This window comes from Anarrhichthys ocellatus, unplaced genomic scaffold (assembly GCF_004355925.1).
Source record: "Anarrhichthys ocellatus isolate YVR2014 unplaced genomic scaffold, GSC_Weel_1.0 scaffold14, whole genome shotgun sequence".
Taxonomy (NCBI): domain Eukaryota; kingdom Metazoa; phylum Chordata; class Actinopteri; order Perciformes; family Anarhichadidae; genus Anarrhichthys; species Anarrhichthys ocellatus.
This window is the reverse complement of record NW_022280044.1, coordinates 6308642-6331060: the sequence shown is the minus strand read 5'-3', so window position 1 is coordinate 6331060 and position 22419 is coordinate 6308642. Positions and strand designations below refer to the sequence as shown.

The following is a 22419-nucleotide window of genomic DNA, read 5'->3' as shown; positions in this document are numbered from 1 at the left end:
TCTCTCTATTTACTTTGGCACTAATTTTGAATACTTCAAACAAGCACATCCATTTTTAAAACACACCAAACTTCGACCCACAACTTTGAAGCATGTAGAGACATTTTTTAAACCGTCTTCTGTGCCCCATATCTTGGATAAACTAAGCTTTTGTTCTTGAAAAGCGCTACATGGATAAAGAGTATTATTAGTAGTATTATTATAAATAGTTTAAGTGGAGAGTTAAGATGATTTTAAATGGTTTAACTGCTCTTTTAAAGGCTTTTATTACACAGACAAGGATAACATGGAACAGCTTTTATTACAGTGATTATTGCTTTTATGATTTCCTCTATTATGCCTCATGTTACCTTATGCAACAAACCACCAAGTTAGGTTTGTTACACAGGCCTGGTTCATTTCAATGAATATCAGCACATTACAGCAACTGTTGGTAATCCACAAACTACCAGTGTCGGTCTTGAAAAACCTGCCATTAGTCAAATCCTATTGCAAGGGAGACGTTTAGGCCTCTTAAAGTTTAGCCAACCACTGATTTTTCTCTCCACTTGCGTTCCCACAGACAGTTCAGTCGGCAGCATCTGGAAATGTTTAGAGCGTTGCCAGCACCACCCTCCTTTTTTAATGTTCCTGCAGCCTGGTACAGTCTGCGCTGATGGGAGGACAGATTTGCGATGCAGGAGAGAAGGATCTATATTTTTTACCACCTCCCTTGGCGTGTCAGAATGATGGAGGAGACAGACCTCCAAACTTCACCTCAGGGCGTGCTCTCTTACCAACTTGCAACTCGGCTTGTCTTTATGTTCAATTGCTATGGGAGTTATCTTTAAGAAGCTGCTTCAGTTATACCAAAACTCGAGCTGGGGGGAAAACAGTGCGGCTCATAATGAAGGCTAAATAACAATGATGGATCCCGCTATTTCCCACGGTGTCAATTTCCACCCTATAAGCCATTAATAACGACCCTGGAGCGCCGAGCGCAGCCCGCTGGAGGAGTGATTGAGACAAGGCTGTTTCTGTGTCCTTTAGCTCCCTCGATTTGGTGGATTCTTTATACAGCCTGGAACTGAGCACATCAACTGAAAAATGTAGATTGTACCTTCTGAAGCGATTCTTTATTTTTACCGAAGGAGGTTGTTTTGCAAAAACAAAAACAAAGAAAAATCGATGAACATTTCCGAAATAGCCAGAAGCATGCTGTGCTCCTACCCCATCCCACACATTCATCATGCCAACAGTTAGGAGTCAGATTGGATTGATGAGCGATCGTAGTTTTCCTTGTTGCAAAATTGCAGTAACCCGCCAACCGCCGACTGACTTCCGTTGCTCCTTAAGCAGTGTTATTATGGAAAGGATGCTATGCAAACGGGGGTTTACCACGGTTTTGCACTCTCACATTGCTGAAGTCTTGGAAAAACACCTGCAGCTGAGATAGTTGGATGTCCTAACATCTTCTTTGTCAAAATTAAAACGGTAGTTGGAAGGAAGATGTTATGTTATCGTTGGGTAGAAACAACAGGAGTCTCCGCAGTGACTGCTTACGGCTGCTGAAACATAGAGCTTATATTTGAAATCCAATATTATCTTACTCTCACTATTGACTGCTGTGCCATGCAACACTCCTCGGATCACACAACCCCACCACCTCAGACTATCTTTTACCGTTCCTCCCTTCCACCGCTTTTGTAGTTCTTGCTGAAAACTATTTTTACTCAGGCAGGGCACAAACACGCACACACACAAACACGCACACACAAACACAACATAAAATACAGGCACTTTCACTGGCGTATCCTCGGCCATGCAGGGCCAGCGGAGAAAAAAACTCAGAGCCACTCTGCGGTCTTTTTTCAGCACAGATATGCTGAATGTGACTAATGTTTGAACCGAGTGGGTGTTTGTCAGTTGTGGCTGAGATGCGAACCGCAATGTAACAACTTGTTTGGACATTACAGAGAAACAGCAGAATATTAAGACGCTTATTACTACAGAGATGTCAGATTACCATTTTAAACCTTTATTTAGCGAGGAAGAGTCGAGTGAGCTCTGTGCTCTTTTCACAGCAGCTCCCTGCTGCACATTCACACACATTCAGACGTACACAATCACAGCCTTGTACTGCAGCGGCGGCAGCTGGGGGGCTCAGTGCCCCACTCAAGGGCACCTCCACGGCGGTTGTTAAGGGAGCACAGAGCGCTTTTCTTCACACACAGTTTTCCCCACCAGTTTGGGGATTTGATGAAATGTTTGGGGATTTGAAATGGTAACCATCTGTAACGTCAAGGCCGCTGCTGATTCCAGATTGTTAACTCAGTGGCAACACAAAAGCTCATGCGGGACGAATCCGTACTTTCTATAAATAATTGACATGCAGTTTCCTTGAAACTACCCAACTTTAAAGTGAGAACATGAAGCATAAAAAGTATTTTGTATAAATCGATGTATGCTATAACCTGCTGGATTTAATATGCGCCTCTACATTATTTCTGTTGATGTTTTTGCCCTTTCTACGGAGGCATGCTTTGTCCCCTTTGCACTAGTACCAGACAGTGTTGTCCAGCTCAACTCTGATTGAGTCACACCCTCAATCATGCACATCCCACCTCATCTGGGTGACGAACATGTTTGCGTCTATAGCTCGTTCTGCAATGGTGTCTTGACAATGCCTCGTGATGACCTCCGTTAGATCAAAATGTTGCTCTGTTGAAATTGCGAGGAGCCACCAGTACAATCTTTTGTCAGATTTGTGCCTTTCATCCTTTGGTGAAGATCAATCCATCTTTAAAAATGACATCAGGTGTAAAAATCATTTACCTAAACATGATCTCACAGATCAACTCCGCTGCTGTGTTATGAATTTCAACCCAGCATGAGGAATGGTCAACATCAGCAACACAATAACAGTTTGTACATTGTGAGGATTCATGAAGGAGATGTTACATTTTTCACTGACTAAGTGTTTTTTCTAAAAAATGAAGAAGCCTGTTGTTTTATGAATTTCCTGAATTACATCGACAGTTGAATACAATCGCTGCCGCACAAAAGAGATCGAGAGAAAGTGAGAGAGACAGACATCTGGGACAGACTCCAGCTCTGTGAAGCCACAACGATAAACACTGTTAAAATCTCTGTCATGTCCAGACCAGTGGAGCCGCATTCCACTGCCGCAAAACCACTCAGTGATGCTCGCAGCGGGAGGGGGGGCAGCACAAACAAGACCGTTTGCAGTTCAAACAGAGTGCTCAAACACACACAGGAGCTAGAAGGCAAACTGATGAGCAAATGTATTCATGCGTTCATCGTCCCCCCCCCCAAAGGGCATTGATCGCTCGCTGTCTTCAAAGATCTCTCCTAGGACACACAGCGCTTTCTCCTAATCCTAATCTCTAGTCTGCGATTGAGCACTTTGGCAAATGGTTGGTTATTGAGGATATGAAAGGGTCAGTTTAATGATGGTAGTTTGCACCAAAGAACAGAAATCAGATATGTATCAATCAATCATGTCCACCTGTTATAAGATGGACACAATCAAGTTTGAATGGCTGCCATCTTTATGTACAACTAATCAATTCTACACTGGTTGGCATTGGGGAGACGGAATCAACCAATTCTGAAGAGACAGCATCGTCCTTGGTTTCCATCGATCTAACTACTGTTTCATGGGCGTTTTCATCCTTACACATATCTAATTTTGGGCAAACACAAAATCCTTGCAATGTTTTTTTCGCCAGACAAGCAGCATGAATCCAAAGATGCAATGCCGGTCAGAAGTCCAACACTTTGATCCACACTACAATACGGATTGGTATTAGGTTGAGTAAAAACCTTCGTGATTCCCAGAGAGAACGTATCCTAAAGACTTGAGTAACTCTCTGACGTGTCTAGCGCCACCATCAGATTGATGTGATTGGATTTGCTTAAAAAGTCTTGGTAAGTGGTTAATTTCGAATAACTTCGGCGATGACTTTTCCTGCAGCGCCACCAACAGGTGAACATTTCACCCTGTCCAATACTTTGCTTTATAACCAAATACCAGCAAAACTAATGACGTTTCTATCAGCCTCAGCTGTACTTTGTGTTTAGTGCAAATGTTAGCATGCTAACACGCTATACAAAGATAAACATGGTAAACCATGACCAATTCAAATGTTTGTATTGACGATGATATTTGAGTCACAGAAGGCAAAGTACAAAATCCAGTTACCATCTCTGTTTGGGCCCAAGTTTGGTTTTTTTTGCGACATAATAAAAGGTATTTACGGATTATGGAAATGTTTTTAAAAATCAAAAGACTTCAAATTAAAAACAATAACTTACATTTACTGTGGCTTGAATTCTGTCAGCTTGAAGGTAGTAACAAAAAACACCAGTTATTGGCCAATTTCTTCCGAAAATCGGTTGCATCCTTCAAAGACCTCCAACTACTGAGCACCATAAATATACTATAAGGTATGCACACAAGTTATTATCTTATGTGCACAAGATCCATATCTTGTGTGCACAAGATAATAAACTGTGTGCCATAAATATGATCTTTATTGGACTTTGTACACAAGAGTCATACCGATACTGCAGGAAAGGATTTCCAAAAGTCATGCAGGAATATTATGTACAAAAATGACTGATTTCTTAAAAATGTTGGCATGAAATCAGCTAAAATAAAAGCAGCAAAAGCAGCTCCACAAAGCCTACAAACCCTTGATAAGAACCAATGTGGTTTCAGCTGAGAGCACCAGTCTGTGACCTCTGTGCTCAAAGTGGCATCATTTATCATTTCCCTCAGTAGGTGTTTCAATGATTGCATTAGCTAATCAATTCAGCTAATGAGGGTGAGTGACAAAGAGGAGCCCTGACTGTCCATCTCTGTCAAGTCACATACACTAACAGTTTAAAAGCTCGGGGGTTGAAGGGGATTTAGGGATGGCTGCACACAAATACATCTGCAAAACCTTTTTTCTTACAATTACTTTGTCATCACTCTAGCTGGTCGTGGACGGTGAGAAGCAAATGTGAAAGTAGTGAAGATTGAAAACGTACAGTCACAAAATACTTGCTCAGTACGTAGGCACTTTTTGATGCTGTAAACATTTTAAATATGCATGATAAAAAAAACTCTTAAGCGGTAGTAACAAACACATTAGTTATAGAACTTAATTATTTTCCTAAATTTCTATTATGTCTAAACCTGATCTTCCAAATAACCTTTGTCCTTTAAGTGTGAAATAAATCTAACAGAGTTCTCAGTGTGTCTGCTTACAGTGTCTTTGATGCCTTTAACACCTCAACATCGACCAGCATACTGTTAATATTGTTGAAACACCTCGGCTATGTTTCTACGCTCAAGGGCACTGTGCAAATGTCAGCGACACACCAGGGAGTGTAGTAGAGAGAAGCTACACCACACAAATCTATCACAAACAGGCAAATATGAAACATGGCTCATATACAGAAAGCCGGTCAGGAGAAACTCAGAACCACTAACAGGAAGCAGAGAATGTAGTCATTTAGGTATTGTTCATAAGTGACTTGAGTCGGTTGTTTGAAAAGCAGTGTATATTACTCTAAGTGGATGTGTCTGACTATGTTAACAAATCATTCAATTCAATTCAATTTGAACCCTGAAATCACCCAACACAGGTATTTATCCCAGTCCAAATGTTTGTTGGTAAAAACAAATCAGGATTACCTTTAATTAGGTTAAAATTTAAACAATCCAAATACAAAAATGGTTTCAACTGTAAAAATATAAGAATATTTACATATATATATATATATATATATATTTACGGGAAAAATATAATATATAATTTGCTGCTCAGTAAAACAGGAAATTTTACTCAATAATAGCAGTGAGATTAAATGAGGTCCTTGCCCTCACTCAGCATCCCCTGGCATGCAGACAGTTTTACCCTCTAACAGGGGACTGATTAGATTGTGATCGCATAGCACCCTTTGACATGAAGGGCAGAGGTGACTCATAAAGATGGCTAGATATTAATGTACGATGAGATTCAAAAAGACAAGCCAGCAGGACGTTGTCGGCCTCATCTCCTGTTTGCTGCAATAAAAGACAGGACCAAAGAGGACAGGACAGCAGAGGATGAAAGCCGACTGGCAGCATTACCATCTACTTACTTTCCAGCCTGGGAGGCTAATCCCCCCACCCTTTCTAGATTACAAACTAACTGGATTAAAACCTGACAATGAATGATAGAGTACTACACTGACTCAAAAACATTCCCACTACACACTCGAAGGGCCTTCAATGGCTTCAAAAACACATTCGATTTGAAACCATCTCTCCCAAAGGTCCATTATATCTATAATCTGATCTTTAAGACTTTAGATGCATTATTGTCTCTTGTCAGAGTGTTGGGGCTGTTATAGTCAGGCACTCCAAGCAGTTGGTTTGGTGCCTTGCGCAAGGGGACATCGGTAGTGCCCAGGAGGTGAACTGGAACTTTTCCAAGTACCAATCACTGCATTCCTGGTCCGAGCTTAACTCCACCGTCCACCAACCACCATCCGGTCCCCAAGTCCCTACGGACTGAGCTACTGCCCCACAGCTCCCAGCAATGAATAATTCAGTAGGATTATAGGTATTCCTCTTCTCTATCGGAGGAGAGTTGCATTCTTTTGTGTAAAACTGAAATACATAAAACGAAAAAGGGCTTTGCAAGGCTTACCTGGCATTTGTTGGCACCTATGCGATGCTCTGCCCCCGGCACTGTACTCTCCATCTTATACCAAGCACAGTTCATATTGCTGGTTGTGTGAGGAAGGTCTGAGGGCCTCTGGATGCTTTGGATACATTTCTTGTTGGATAATCCAACAGCCTCTGATACCCCTCCACCACTCATTTCCAACCTTGGAATTGGGGAACCTTGGTGCTGGAGTTTTTTTGTAACTTTCCAAAACCAACAATCTGAGTTGAGGTGTGACTGGGTGCATCACTCAAATACCTTTGCGGAGGGATTGGCTGAACAGTGGCTGAAATTTGTAAGATTCATCACTTTTCATGACTACTAAGACAGGAAAACGACTTGGTGACAAAACAGCGAGGCAGTGTGACACCACCAGCAGGGAGTGTGTGGCCATTGGAATGTTGTTCCTTTAGATGTGGTTTGACAAGATTTCGTAAAGTGAGTTTCAAGGATGCTGATCCTTTTAGTCCTGAGTCGAACCCCAACCAACATTGGGCAACGGACCGGACAGTGTACGACACCTTATCAGGTGCATTTTTAATTGCTAATTAACGACAAAGCAATTAGTCCCCCCAAGGCTTTAAAAATACCTGCCAAATCTCATGAAGGAAAACTCACAGGTGCTAGGTATTGACTAGTTATAGCAGGTATTATTAAGCCATAAATCTCTGGAGGCTGTTCCTTGCGGTTTAGCAGGATTTCAAAGCCTCATTAGCGATCACTAACCAGCATCCTCACTATGGTTCTTTTAATGAAGGGTAGACTCAAGGTCTCTGGGAATGATCCTTTCTAAAAGGCCCCCGAAAGAGGTGAACTGCTTAAACCCCCTCGAGATAAAAGCTCTTTTGATTCCTTTGTTGCTTTAGCTAAAAGGACTAAGTGTCGGCTTGCGCAGGCTTTTGTCCCCCTTCATTTGGTTCGGCTCTATATTCACAATGCACAAGTTCACTGGGAGCAGAGGTGACAGGAGCAGGCAACAGAAGGGCCGACTGGAGGAAGGTCAGCCCTGGTGAAACTCCAACACCCTCTAACCTTTGAATCAGCACTAAACCAATTTCCCTTTCCCATTGTCTTGAACATGTTGCCTAGCAACATGTCATCCCTGCAGTGACTTCGTGCATTTGTGTGTGTGTGCGCAAAAGGAATTTCCATGGAAACAACAACAGCAGTACAGGCAGACACAACTGCTGCACTCACCTGAAAACTGTTTAGCCAATGGAATAAAAAGAAAAAGACTAATAAATGAATTGTCTCACACATTCATCTTTGCTTATGGCTCATCATCTCCAAATAGGCCCTTCAGGGACAAATCAACAAACATTAAGCTATCAAATTAGCCAACAAGATCATATGAGAGGCATCAAGACACAGATTACTTTCTAAATGTTAGTGACAGCTCATGGGCACACATCAAATCTAACACACCGCCCGCGTGCTCGATCTAATGATGCCTCAAATGAGAAATGAGATTTGCATCAATATAGAGCAGTTGGAAATGAATTAGACCATTCAGACTTTGTGCATGATTTGCTTTGATGGCGAGCACTGACGGTGCTGTCATGGGAAAAAGCTCATCATCCCCAAGTCAGGTGACTCACGCCTTATCTTTATAAAACACACGGACGTCCTGGTGGGTCTTTCACAGAGGACGTGGATGGGTTAGTGCTCACTTGATGAAATGCGACACTTGACTAGATGCTTAAAGGTGCAATGTGTAGTACCGGGCCACTTGCTCCAAAGCGAAGCAGCCTCCCATTGGTTGAGGACAAGGCAAATCATTTTCTTGCTTCTTCCACATTGAACTGAATCCAATAAAAAAAACGCACATGGACCATGGATGTATTACTAAAAAGCCATCGGTGCAGCTCTACTTCTACGTTCTCTGGACTGAGGGCAGACTGGCGCAACAGTGACTCACCACCGCCTCTCAAGGTACAAGTGGCATTACAAGAGAGTATGTTATTTGTGCATAACATCAATACTGTGACTTCTTCACACTCTTTTGATAATGATAACCAAAGAATTTGGTCATCGAGTAGTTGGGGCTCTGTTGCAACGTCTACGTGGAGGCAGTAAACCAGCAAATGCCACGGCTTTTCTTGCTTGTATGATAAATTGCAGGAAATGTAATTTGTCTCTGGAGTAAACATTCGGAAAGTGACTTGGGCAGACTAACAATACAGCGGAGACAAGTGCATAAGCAAACGCACGATTACAGGTTCTAATTTAAAAACAAACATACGAGGCGGAAATACCCTCCGTCTGTTTTCTCTCTGTCAACTGAACATTGACTTCATGGAAGAACAGTTGAATTGTATTGCATTGGACTGTACAGGTGTACATAGTAAAGTGTGTTTGTGTTGCCTGATGCAGCATAAGCTGCACGTGTGCTAGACCAGATCGCAGACTTTAATTGCTTTGTCAATGAAGGACGCATCTTTTATTTAAGTTTAGCCATGCTGCTGGCTCTTTGAGGAAGGAGGGGGATTCTCCGGCTCCGTGTCTTCATTTTCTGTTCGTCGTTTTGTTCGCTTGGGTATTCGCTTCAGCTCCCACCCCCTCCCTCTCTTCCCTCATCCCATATGCGTCTCCAGCCTTGTTCTAACACAGTCTTCTGCAGACACACAGATGGGTTTTTACTCTTCCAATAAATCAGCTGGAAATGGGAGGAGGAAAGAATGTAGACCTACTTTTCAATACAGTAAATTGTACCCTTGTTTTTCTATTTTGAATTGGGAGTATGTCACTCCGAATTAAAAAAAGCAGCTGATAATGAATTACTTGCAGTGTGCACAGACATTTTACAGCATACTTTAGGAGGTAGCTTTTTTTTTTTTTTAAACACAATTTCTTACACATTGTCATTCTTGACCTTGGAATCGTATCCTTTACATATTTCAGAGTTTTGCTTTTCAAAAGGACATCACTGCACTGAATGACTCCCCGATGCTTTCTCAATAACTAGTCTCCCATGCAGCCTATTATGCTGCATCCACAGTGATAATTTAAGTAAATGATAATGTTGGATTTGAGTAATTTCTCCCTCATTTTCTCACACATTCAACCACTAAAGGGAGGCAAATGTGTTAATGATAACCTTTACTGTTGTTGTAGCCATTAATGGCTCCCATCACAGTGCAGAAATGGTAATTCATTAACCCTCCTCCGTAGCCGCGAGGAATTACCGCCAATAAACAGAGAGAGAGAGAGAAATGATAAAATAAAGACGACGAAAACATCAAAAGAGAATGGAGATTGGTTTGGCGATGTTTTGCTTGGTGAAGACACAGCTTAAGGTATAATCACTATATCAGTAACAGGTGGATGAGTCAAGTTGGGGAAATGTGCACACCATAAATAACAGCGCTAACTTAACTCCTGGGCTAAATCTCAGATGATGACGATCATCATCCGGTCAAAGATGGAGAGCTGGCGGACCCTGGCCGGACGCTCCGATTGGCCACTCTGCGTTGGAGGGACAGGAGTTAGAAAAGGCTCAATTGGACCAAAGGTAATTTTTCATGAACCAGAACTGCTTAGATTTACTTCAGCACCATTTGCCCTGCGCAATCTGGTGCTGAATCTGGTTCTAATGAAATCTTCAAAAGCAACAAATAGGAAAGTCAGCAATGAGAGAATTTCAGGTCACTCCTCATAGCCTCAGTTTAGGTCCTTTAGAAAACCAGACAGTGTGCCAGTGTGATGTGTGATGTTCCTTTCCCAGAAGAAAGGGCCTCTAAAAGGCCTCTTTCATCTTTTGTAAAATGTCTTAAGACAAAGTGCTTTCATCCTCTTCTAAAATAAAATGCCACACCGGCGAGAGGACGGAGATTTGTGTGGTCGGCAATGTCTCATCTCGACAAGGAATAAAATCCAGCGGCTGCATCACAACAGCGAGCTCTGTGGAGAGGTGACGCCTCTGTTCAGAATTAATCCGGCGTTGCCTCCAGTGCCACCTCCACCTTTCATGCTCCACGCTACAAGCAATAAACGCTTTAACGGAAAACGTTGAGACAGCGCTCGAGGTAAGAGTGCCTACACTTTAAATAATTCTGGAGAAGTCGAGGAGTGACGGTGAACACAAATGCAGCTTGTTCTTTTACCTTCAGACAAAATGATATCTGACACTCACAGTGCATTTCTTGTGCTGTAGGACGAGCGGAGACATGAAGTCACAGCCACAGCCACTTTTGTCCAGTGTATGACACAATCCAAGCGAGGCTGTGAGCTCAATCACCCAGATGGGGCCAATAAAAACACTATTTTCTTACCATATAACGATAAAAGAATTACATTTGGTTTAATGGCATGCCATTAACCATGTTTTTGCCCCATAAAGTACAAACTCTAGAGTATTAAAGGGGGTAGTCTAGTGTTTTAGGGTTGCACTGCCATGAAGTACAAGACACAGAATTTGGTCACAGTCGAAGCAGCAGATATCCTGACTTTTAGTCGTAATGCAACTCTATAGCGTTTGTCCCTGCCTGGTAAATGCCCACGTCTTTTTAAACTCCATGCCACAAGCTCACTTTCAACACTTTCTGTTACATGATGGCACCTCCATGACGTCATCAGGGTTACTTTCTCAAACTTAGGACGGCTCTGATAAACTGGAAATTGGTGGAGTGCCACTTTAAGAACAAAGAACAGGGTGGGCTTTGTGATCTCATCAGGCCGGGTTCAACGTAAGGCTGATGCGGTACTAAACTCTGCTATATTAAACCTGGAGTTCCCCCTCAAATTTCCCCTTATGTAATGCTAAAGAAAATCCACACTGTATGGCATTGTTGCTTAGCTATTCTGTAGACGTATCTGCTTATTCTTACACTTCTTTGAAGTTACCACATGATGTGAAGTGACATGTATTTTAGGACGAGGAAGACAATGTGGTACAGCCGAAAGCTCTAGAACAAGCGAGAGAGGGGATCTTGAGTAGAGACAAATTGAAAAAAGTGATTTTCATGACAAGAATAGTTGTCTTGTGCATTTTCTGCAGATCAGCCTGACATATATGAGACCTATTGGACACTTTGTGATCTTGACTTGCATTTCAAACAGCGGTCTGTTGGTCTGAGAGTTCACAAAGCTAATATGAGCTCGGCAGTTGATGCTGGTCTCGCAAGGTTGTTGAAAAATGCTGCTGAATCATCTACCGGGTGGTGACATAATCTACCTGTGACAACATATCAAAGTGATCGGCAGCTAGCGCATGCACGATAGACAGGCTGTGCAGTCAAAATGTTGACACTGCTCCAGCAGAGTGGAGACAACAAACTTTCCAACCTCAGTTATATTCACCTATGGGTCTGTGCATAAGAGTGCTTCCATATTGAACACGCCTGGTGTGGTGTCTGCGTTGGACAGCTTGATTCAATTCACTTAAGGATGATGGGAAAACTGTCAATACAAACTCAAGTGCACCAACCAAGAGGAATGTGTGATGATAGATGTTTTAGAATGAATTCAAAACTACAATTAAATTTACTGGATCCATGTGCTAAATATAGTAAGAACTCAGGCATTGAACTGACCAGCATGTGTGAAACTACAGGTGAAGTGTCAGTTTAAGTATTAGTTATTAACAGAGATGCAGCAATTGATCGGCTGCCGATCGAAACCAGCTGTTTTTCAGCTGACCGGACAATCGGTCTCATATTTTATTTGCCAGAAACATACTGACACATACTGACGGCGCATGATAGCTTTACACAGCAGGACAGACGGTAACATCACAGCACACACACACACAAACACACAACATGTTGTCTGTGTGGAAGATAGAAGACAGTGGATTGAAGAGGACAAAGCTTGCATGTTGTCACCACTGCAAGTCCAAAATAAGCCGAGGAGGAACAAACCGACAGGTGTTATGCAAATAACGCTTAGGATAGCATTTAGAATTTTTGACAGTTCACACAAACTTTGCGACGGTTGAAAATATTTTATGGAACGGTGGTGACAAAAGTTAGTCTGAAGCCTTGCTGTCAATTATAGTTCTTTAAAAAAAAATCTGAATTGGCAAAAATCTGACTTAAAGAAGTTGAAGTTGAACTGTCAGTTGAAGGATAAAAATCAGTTGAAGACATTTGAATATGGGTTCAAGTGTAACTAAATATGACAGTTGAATGGTTCGCTTGTTGCTTTTTTTCAGTTGTGCGAGAGAGGACGACTTTGTCAGTGTTGTGATGCATAAATTGTCTCTGAAGTTTGGAAACTATAGGAGCAAGAAAAACACGTGCATTTTCTTTTTTTCTCTCTCAAACTATAGCTGTGAAAGTGACCTAACACACATTGAAACGCTCACCCACCTCATCTTTTGTCAAACTCAGTGCTTTATACTGTCCTGTGATTTCATTAATCCCCATGCACTCCCCACTTGCGCACACTGTAATATACTTCTGATGCCTTGTGAGCACCACTTCAAGTAGAGTGTAGCTATTATTATCTATTCAAGATGAAGTCTAGGGTTTGAAGTCAAATAACGTTTCAATAATATATCAGTCTCCTCCCCGGGCCTCTCTACAAGGTCTGGCTCTGCCATTACATGGTCCTTAAGAGGGGCGCACACACACACACACACCAAGGTCACAGAGACCTGCAGACTCAGCTCGCTATAGCGAATAAATGTCCTGAGCTACTCGTTAGCCGTTCTTTTCAATATCCTATGCAGAGCTGACGGCAGGCCACTCTCACTAAAATGAACACATTCTCACCGGGGACGAAATGAAACGACTGTGGTAAACTGCAGAGTTACTGTGAAAAAGAGACACGTCGAGCAGTCTGGTGGGTGAGCAAGCAGAGCACAGTCAAAACTGCAGCACTGTTACATTAGTATTATGAATCACACCGCGCGGCAAGCTCGTTGTGAAAGGAGAGGGCGCATCAAAAGGAAACACAGGGTGACCTCCCAGGCTAACCAAATAAAACAATCTCTCAGTGCCCTTCCCATAGTCATCATGGCAACATTGATTAGGTTGCACTCTGAACATTGATTTTATGTCACTCCTCTATTGTGATGGGCTCCAATAGACCGCAATCACTCACAGCCAGAAACGTTCAGTCTGTCTATTATTCGCTCTGGCCTTCGTCCTCCTCATCGCTCTCACCACCCTGAGCAGATGCATCGACTCTGAGCTGAGCTGGGAATAAAAGGATCATGTCTTTGGGAGACTTTTAAATTCCTAATACAAAAATGTGAGCATAAAGCCCTTTTCAGACATGCAACTTGTCACATCTATCGGTAAAAGCTGCTGTTAAACATACGTCTCCCTAAATGATCTGATCTACTTCACACTTGGCGGGTGTGTAGCTGGGGACCCGAGGACCTGCAGTGTCAAAGGTGCTGCAACGAAGTTGGAAACACATTTAAAATAAAGGGGGGGGGGGGGCTTCAGGGCTCTGCGTACTAAGTTAAGGATGTCGATCCCGTTTGCTGCTGGATGTACTAAAATTACAACAAAACTCTTCTTCACTTCTGGAGTCAATGAGCGTTGAGCAGTAACGCTGCAAGTCGCTGCACTCGTTCAAAGACAGAGACACAATGCTAGCACAGTGTTTGGCATCTGACATGCAAGAGGGAGCAGTGGTGCTCCCTGTTCTGTTGTAGGCTGCATCTGTGATGGATTATATAACAGTTTTTTTTTTTTTTTCTTTTTTGCAGGAAACTTAAAGACCATTGCGAGTGTGAGGGAAGACTCACCAGTGGATGCCCAGATAACAATTTCAATTGAATTCTACTTAATCGTTCATGAAAAACAGAATAGTGCTCCAAATCATATACAGTCTCTAAGACATTTGCATGGATGAAAGCAAAATTGTCATTGTGACTTTCACGGGAAATTGACTTGACTGACCTGTAAAATCACCCAGACATTTACAAATAAAGTGCATGCCTGAAAGGGGCTTGAGGGTAAAGACAGCTTGTAAGTGGAGCAGTCCTTTAAGTCGCGCACAAAGGCCGAATACATTCCAGTTGAGTCAATGTGTGCAAATTAAATCGATACAAAAAACAGGCACAAGTCTAAGTGTTGCAGCTTTACGTCTTAAGGGAGTATCAAGTCTGCAACATCGCAAGGTCTCATTTCGTTAAAGAGCATGTATGCTCAGCCAACCTGTGTTAACAAAAGGTGAAATATTTTAAAATGGTAGAGTCCATTAGCATTGAACATCCTCGTCAATGCTTTCCTAAAGATGCCATTTATTACAGTACCGGCTAGAAATGCCTTCGTAACTAACGAGTTTTCATCTGACCTTACACTGAATCAAGCAATTGCACTTCTCAACACAAGCTGTCAATGTGCATGAACATGAGAATACTTTGTAGAAATGTAGAATGTAATTAGGCTGATTGTACATTATTATATATTTTAAAATATGCCTAGAATAACATGGAAATGATGGTGAAAATGAACCAAAATAAACTAATTTTACAGTATATTGAGCTCAGGAATCATGTATCAAAATGAGGACGTACATGCATCCATGTGTCATTTTGTGTACATCTTATATATCACAATCTGAGGCTCTTGAACACCAGATCCTGGTGTCCTCCCTTTCCCCCCTACGCCGTGGCAGCTGCTGGGGATTCGTCACCTGAATGAAATCAAAGCCCTGGCAGGAAGCTGATCCTCAGTGTGTGTGTGTGTGTGTGTGTGGTGGCTGCACAGGCCGGGTCTCGGCACGGCTGTCTGTGCAAAACTTTTCTGCCAAAACAGTAATGAAACCTCACCGTAGCGGTTCTCTGCATTGGAACCATTTGTCCTGGTGCCAAGATTTCACTGTTTACCCACACATGAGGCCTCACCCCTGCAGGGAAGGGGTTACATGTGCTCACAGCGCAGTGGAAAAAAAAAAAGAGAAGAAGCATCCAGCGATGATTTACGCTGATCCATTAGCTCATCTTAAAACAGCATTAATGTCCCCCCCCCCCCCCCCCTGCTGAGCTGCCTTGAAAATAAAAGAGGAGACACCCCCATTAAGAGCAAAGGCTTGAAGGTGATAGCTGTTGAAAGCTGACCACAAAAGGGAACATTAAGAATTCAACAGCTAGCGCAGCCACATCAGCTGGAAATCTGACTGAGCCATGCACGGAGACAATTAACCCCCGTGATTTACCGCGCAAAGGATGATCAGGCGTGGTACGGGGAATCTGCCACTCCCCCCTTCTCCGTGGTCTCCTATGAAACACACTCTTTGATTAATGGTAGCTGGGGGGCCTTGCCAGTGCAGTGACTGGTGTCAGGACGGGCAGGCCGGTGGCGTAAATGGCTCCCAGAGGCTCCATCGTGCTGCATACTGGCATGCAGGTGACCTACAGTCGGCTTGCCGCGGTACAACTACCCTGGAAACTCCAACTATCTTTGCGCCGAGCGTTTAATTAATCTTATCAAGGGCAGACGTGTGCGCCGAGTGAATGAAAATACTCTTTCGGTGGTTGATGATTAGAGCTACAGATATACCTTTCAGATGGGCAGCGAAGAGAGGGGATGATTTGGCACACAATCCCAGAGTGATAAAAAAAAGAAAAGAAAAAAAAAAGACATCTTTCCCACGCCATGCCGCGGAGCTGCCTGCTGACTGAAACACATTATGGGCTGATTTTAAGGTGGCTGTGAAGTGTATGCTACAGTGGAGTCTGTGGGAGCAGCTTGGCTCTTGCTGCGGTATTGATTCAGCAGCGCTGCAGTTTAGAGAAGCTTTGGCCGGGTATGAGAAATGGAAAATAAACAGAGGGAACCAAGTGGGAGCTGTGGGAGCTCCATGGGAGCAGACCAACAGACACTGAACCAGTGAAAGAATAAAGATTCATGTTTACACAGAAACTAGCCACTGCGCACGGTTTTAGAGAGACAATTTAATTCAAAAAGGTGTCCTTTAAGTTTTCAGTCCATAATGGAAGTTTTTTTCCTCTACTAGTCTGAAAGAAAACAAAACAATTTCCAGACAAGGCGTCCACACCGACGGGTCAGAAAATGGACAAAACTCTGAAATATTTCTTCAAGATTGTTTATGGATTGTTAAAAGGGAACATGTCAAAGATAAACTTAATACTATTCTGCCTATGTTGTATAATTAGTCTTTTTTTTGGCTCTGCAGGATCTTTGTCATGCCCGAGAAAGCCTGCTTTACAAACTTGGGACATGGGTCAGGCTTGGAGAGTCATCTCTATTTCCAGATCGCCCTGGTGAAATTGTGTTTGGTTACCAATAAAACCATGTGATGGGGCATCTGGCGAGCGATACAGAAGTACCAGCTGCCGTACCACCAGAATGCAGAGCAGCTTCTTTCATCGGGGTGCGAGACTCCCAAACTTATCCTCAGCCGTCACTCTGTCAGAGATGCAGCTGTACATTCATACGCTCTTATGAAAAGGCAAACGCAGGGAGAGCAATGGAGACGACAGCGTGGTCTCAGAACAGAGTCATCGTGTTGTTAATAATATCCGTGCTCTTCCTTTTATGACGAGTCAAAATGTCTGCAAGGGGAGGGTCTAACGGAAATTGAGATATGTGAAGTGTAGGATCCAAGCTTAATGCTACAGGAGTACCCCTTTAATGCAGTATCAGAAGTAAGGCTTGCTGAGCTTGTAGTAAGTGTAAGTGCTTAAATAGAGAGTCATGAATCTGTCTATCCAACTGCATTGAACGTTCTGTCCATTAACACATATATTAAACTTAAATGGACAGCCCTCATGTATCTTGAAATTGAAATAAACAAGCTGTTGGAAAAAACAAACCAGTCAGTTGAACCCGACATCAATATCTGACCCTTGACCTGAAAAGAGAGGAAACAGAGACAACAACAGTTCAGACCGTGCAGTGTATCTGCACACATTTCTGAGGCAGTTTCAGCCTCAGCGATGCACGATGGTGTGTGTAGCGCAGCTCACCTTATCTTCCCTCTCTCACAACTGGTTGGTTGAGTTAAGCTGCAACAACACAGGCAGATAAAAGAGATGCCCAGGACTGTTTCTGCCAGCCGTCTGCTTTATCTCTGTGATGACAGGGAACTCTGGCTACTAACCAGCCCCACACACACACACACACACACACACACACACACACACACACACACACCTCAGCCGCTCCTCTACAATCACAAGGGCTGATGTTTAATTCCTTACATAGAGAGGCTACACTGAGTCAGTTTCAGTTACTACTATTAAACTTAACTTGACAAACTAACCAGTTTGGGTTTTACTGATACTTTACATCTGGATCCTGTTTGTGACACAAATCATTATTTGGAATGTGATCCTTTTCACAGCGGCTTCTTACTCAGTCAGAGGTGTATTAAGGCTATAAAACTGCATTTACACAGTGATGAAACACTACAGCTGTCCAACTAAACCTAGACTGATCAAACGACAAAAAGCCTTTTTTTACCCTTGAAATGAGGGTATCAAAGAAACACTACTTATAAATTAAATGAATGAGTCAGTTCTTTCAGATCGGGGTATGTAGCTGGACTCGTCTTCTGATATGAACCATCATATCAGAAGTGGACGAGATGTCTGCGAGAGCCCCTTTCATAGAGGACCATTACGGCTGGATGCATCAGTCTAGACCTACTGGGTAATGCTCAGGAAGTCAAAGTGTGTTTCTGTGTATCAGACATGAATGAAGTTCCTCTTTAAGCGTAGGAGAGGAAGTGGTACATTTATGTGCGAGTGCAATTGTGTTTCTGTTTGAATAGATCGTGTGAGTGCGTGTGTGTGTGTGTGTGTGTATACACTGAACATGTAACTGAGACGGAGTGGCGCTGAAGGAGGATACTGCAGTACTCGCTCAACAGAACAGGACGGCATATCTAATGAGAGGCTAATCATTCATCCAACACAGAGACACGATGTGCATAGCTGATATACGCACAGTGATGATGACCTCATTTACACACACACACACACACACACACACACACACACACACACACACACACCACTGCAGAGACAGGCTTAGTCAGCTGTAGCAAACTGCAGACAAGAGAGGGGAGGAAATGAGTGAGGATGGAGGCGCAGAAAAGAGGCAAGGAAGATGTGGTGTCAGTTATAGCATGTCAATTTATGGGCCTCTCTGACACACAGACAATAAACAAGGTTCTTTGGATTATTTTCACAAAGAAAGTCAGATCATAAGAGCTTAGGGTTACTAAGCAGGTCACAGAAAGACAAAAAAAAAAACAGACTACAAATACAATGTTTGCTGCACAGTTGGCGGAGCTGAAGACAGAAGAATACTCCACTACCGCACACAAAACGTACAAGGGCACCCTCCTTTGTGTTTGACTCCAAAAACACCGCAGTAATATTCTAGACCAGCTGGTTAGGTCACATATGGGTCCTTTACGCAAACCCCACCTGCTGTCTAATGCTAAGTACAAGTGCAGTCACTGTAGTGGAATGTGTTGTTTTTCTTAAAATAAAAAACTGCAGAAGAAAACCTGTTTAAAAAAAATATAGATGCATGGATATGACCAGAATAACCATTAAAGCTGTTCGATCCACTGTCGATAACCCCATGGATTAAACATTTTAACATTACGGTTTAACAGTCACGGTCATTTGCTGCATGTCATACTCTCTCCACTTTTCCTTTCTGTATCTACAATGTCATTATTTAATACAGTCAAAATGCACAATATAGTGGACTACTAAAGCTTTTCTTTGACATTGATGGTCTTCGCTTTGTTGGCTCAGTCTGACGTACAAACACAGCACTCACACTTCACACTGAAGAGATAAGCAAAAGTCATCAGATACACCTACTTCTTCTTAAGGTAATTAAACGTCATCGAACATTGTTCGTTGATGAAGTTGATGCGAGCGGTGGTCGCTACATCACACGGCAAAGGGAAAGCTGCGTATTTAACGAGTGAGGCGACGCCGCTGATGATGACGAGACGCTCAACGGGTGATTCATCACGTGCACACATTTGTGTTCACTCCGCAGCGATTATTTAGAGCAGCGATGTCAATGTCTAGAACAACAACAACAACAACAAAAAAGAGAAAACCTTCTGAGTTTGGAACATTTTTAAAAACAGTTAATTTAGTCGCAATCAGTTGCTGACGTGTGAGAAAATAAACCCGCACCGCCGCACCACAGGTCAGATAATCACCAGTGGGAAACGCATTTTAAGGTGACACACTCCGATTAAGATTTGGGGTGTGACGGATGATCAGTCTGGGTCAGTTGATGATGTCAGTCTGCAGATGAAATCATACAGATTCCATTCTATCTACTCAGCGTTTCATTTATCCTACCATGGTTACTGACATCACGCTATCAGATAATCAACATCCTTCAACGCACAAGACTTATTAAACAAATCATTCTGTGTATTGAACTGCATTACCGGACAGAAATAGTGTGACGTGACTATGACGGAATAGAACCGAGCGTAACGTTCCCTGTGATGGATTAAACTCCTCTCGCAAGCTGCAAGTTGATTTCCTTATTGCTGAGTAAAGAATGGAAAATACTGCAGCAACGTTGGTAGCAGAAGCATGAAAGGTAGTAGAGATGGGGGTTGGTGTGTAAAGCAAGTGAGAGCTGTACAAGGTGTGAAAATAATAAAAAAAAAAAAAGGGTTTCAGTCAGCCAGTGGGAGAGCGACACTGGCTAAAGACATGGAGAATAATTAGTATTTCCATTGCGCTGTCTCCCTGCAGGGGGGCTGCGGAAATCTTTAAGGGCCTCCGCTGTTTCCTCTCTGAAGCAGATGGGTGCCTCTCTCTCTCTTTCACTCGCAGCTCAACTTCACATTTTATTTTTTTCTTGCTCAAACACTCTCAAATACAATGGATTTTTTTTTTTTTTGGTCCAAATCCCTGAGGATTCTGCCAATGTAGCAGGCATCCCTGCACAAATGTGGAGTGATTCGACAGATCATGATATCTAGAGCTTGTTCAAATCTTTTACAGGAGGACAAAGTGGCCCTAAACAGAACCTTGCAGACGCACATCCACATAATCCACTGGATTGAATACTCCACGTGCGTTCTACATACAGAAACATATTTGTATTTGAATTCAGGATATAAATGTTATATAGTCATCAAATCGATGACGTCGTACTGAGGGTTACAGTACAGACACTAAACCAGGAAGTTTGTGCCAAACTAAAAGCACAGACCCGTCGCCTACAACTCAGGTGATTTTTGACAAGCACAGAAAACTCCAGGTATGCACTCAAGAGAGCTATGAGCAGTGCAAAGAGCCAATACAGGGACAACGTTGAGTCCAACTACCAGAAACATGTGAGCTGGACTAAAATCCATCACGGACTACAAGAGGTAGCACTCATCTCCACCATCATGAAGTGCTTTAAATGGTCGGTCAAATCTCCAATTTGCATTCAGGACAAATAGATCGACGGGCAACGCTATCACCGTGGCCCTCAGGTTCTTCAGTGTTCACATCAGTGAGGACTTGACCTGGACTCACCACACAGTCACAATCACCGAGACAGCGAGACAAAGGCTCTTCTTCCTCCGAAGGCTGAGGAGGGTCAACATGGACCACCAGAATACTGCAACGTCTACAGGTGCACCATTGAGATCCTGACACCTGGTATGGCAGCTGCACCGACCTCAACCGCAAGGCCCTTCAGAGGTAGGTGAAAACGGCTCAGCTCATCCCCAGAATGAAGCTGCAATCCAGGGAGGACCTTTACACCCAGCAGGGTAGGGAGAAGGACCAGAGACCCAAATCCCCACACAGCTCTGTGTATTTATTATTTCTAATTATGCACATCCATTTACTACCTTCCTGTTTACATTCAGTTTATTCATTTGCAATACTATATCATTGATTACTATACTTAATATTTTATCCATGTTGATATTTTATCTGTTAACTTGCACTACTTTGTGTCTTAGATTGTAATTTTGCTTTTACTGGCGTGATTTTCTTTTAACTATACATATTTAATGAGCGTTGTTGGAGGGAGCCTGAGATCCAAGGTTTTCATTGCCCATGAATTTTTCTTTGTAATAGCTTTGCATATATATATATATATATATATATATATATATATACACACACACACACACACACCACAAAAAAAATAGTCAAATATGTTTTTCTTCAACAGCAGCCATCAAGTGACAGACAGCAAAGTCAACTGTGTGTTTTCAAAGTAAACAGCACTGACGGCATGACTGCTTTCTAATATTACACAGGCGAGGGAGGATGACAAGCAGGTGGAGTGTCCTTGTCAATAACAGCGAGGAAGTCTCCGGAGCTGTAACCTTGAGCTCCCCTCCGATAAAACAGCTGTGTCGTGGAATTATTCCAGCTATTTAAAGTCTGACATGTGCATCACCTTAAGAGATCAGTGGCAACAAAGAGGAATGCAGCCCGCCTTGTTAAATCACTTCAGACCTCATTGTTATATCAAACAGCTCATTGTTACTATAATCCACCCCTATAAACAATGGTAGCTACACTTGTGTTTCTCAGCAGTAAACCACAGCCTCGGCACCAAAAACACTCATCTACTCGTCACCAACGCCACAGCATGCTGCAAAGCACCGTACACATGCTGCTTTCTTATATAGCCTTTAGTTAATGGAAGCAATCATTTCATTCTGTTTTTTGTATTTCCTGTGATCATACTTCGACTGTATCGTCACTCCCCTCCGCGTCTGTGTATGAGCAAATGAAGCTTTCAGTCTGAGCAGTGAGTAGCTGCCTGAACAGCTGGCGGGCCCACTA

At 42.7% G+C, this 22419-nt stretch overlaps 1 protein-coding gene across 1 annotated transcript in view; it reads right to left on the bottom strand.

The window, feature by feature from the left end:
• The window catches only part of LOC116387020 (ubiquitin-conjugating enzyme E2 E2-like), a 50976-nt gene that overhangs the window by 11976 nt on the left and 16581 nt on the right, over positions 1-22419 (bottom strand). The window lies entirely within an intron of this gene.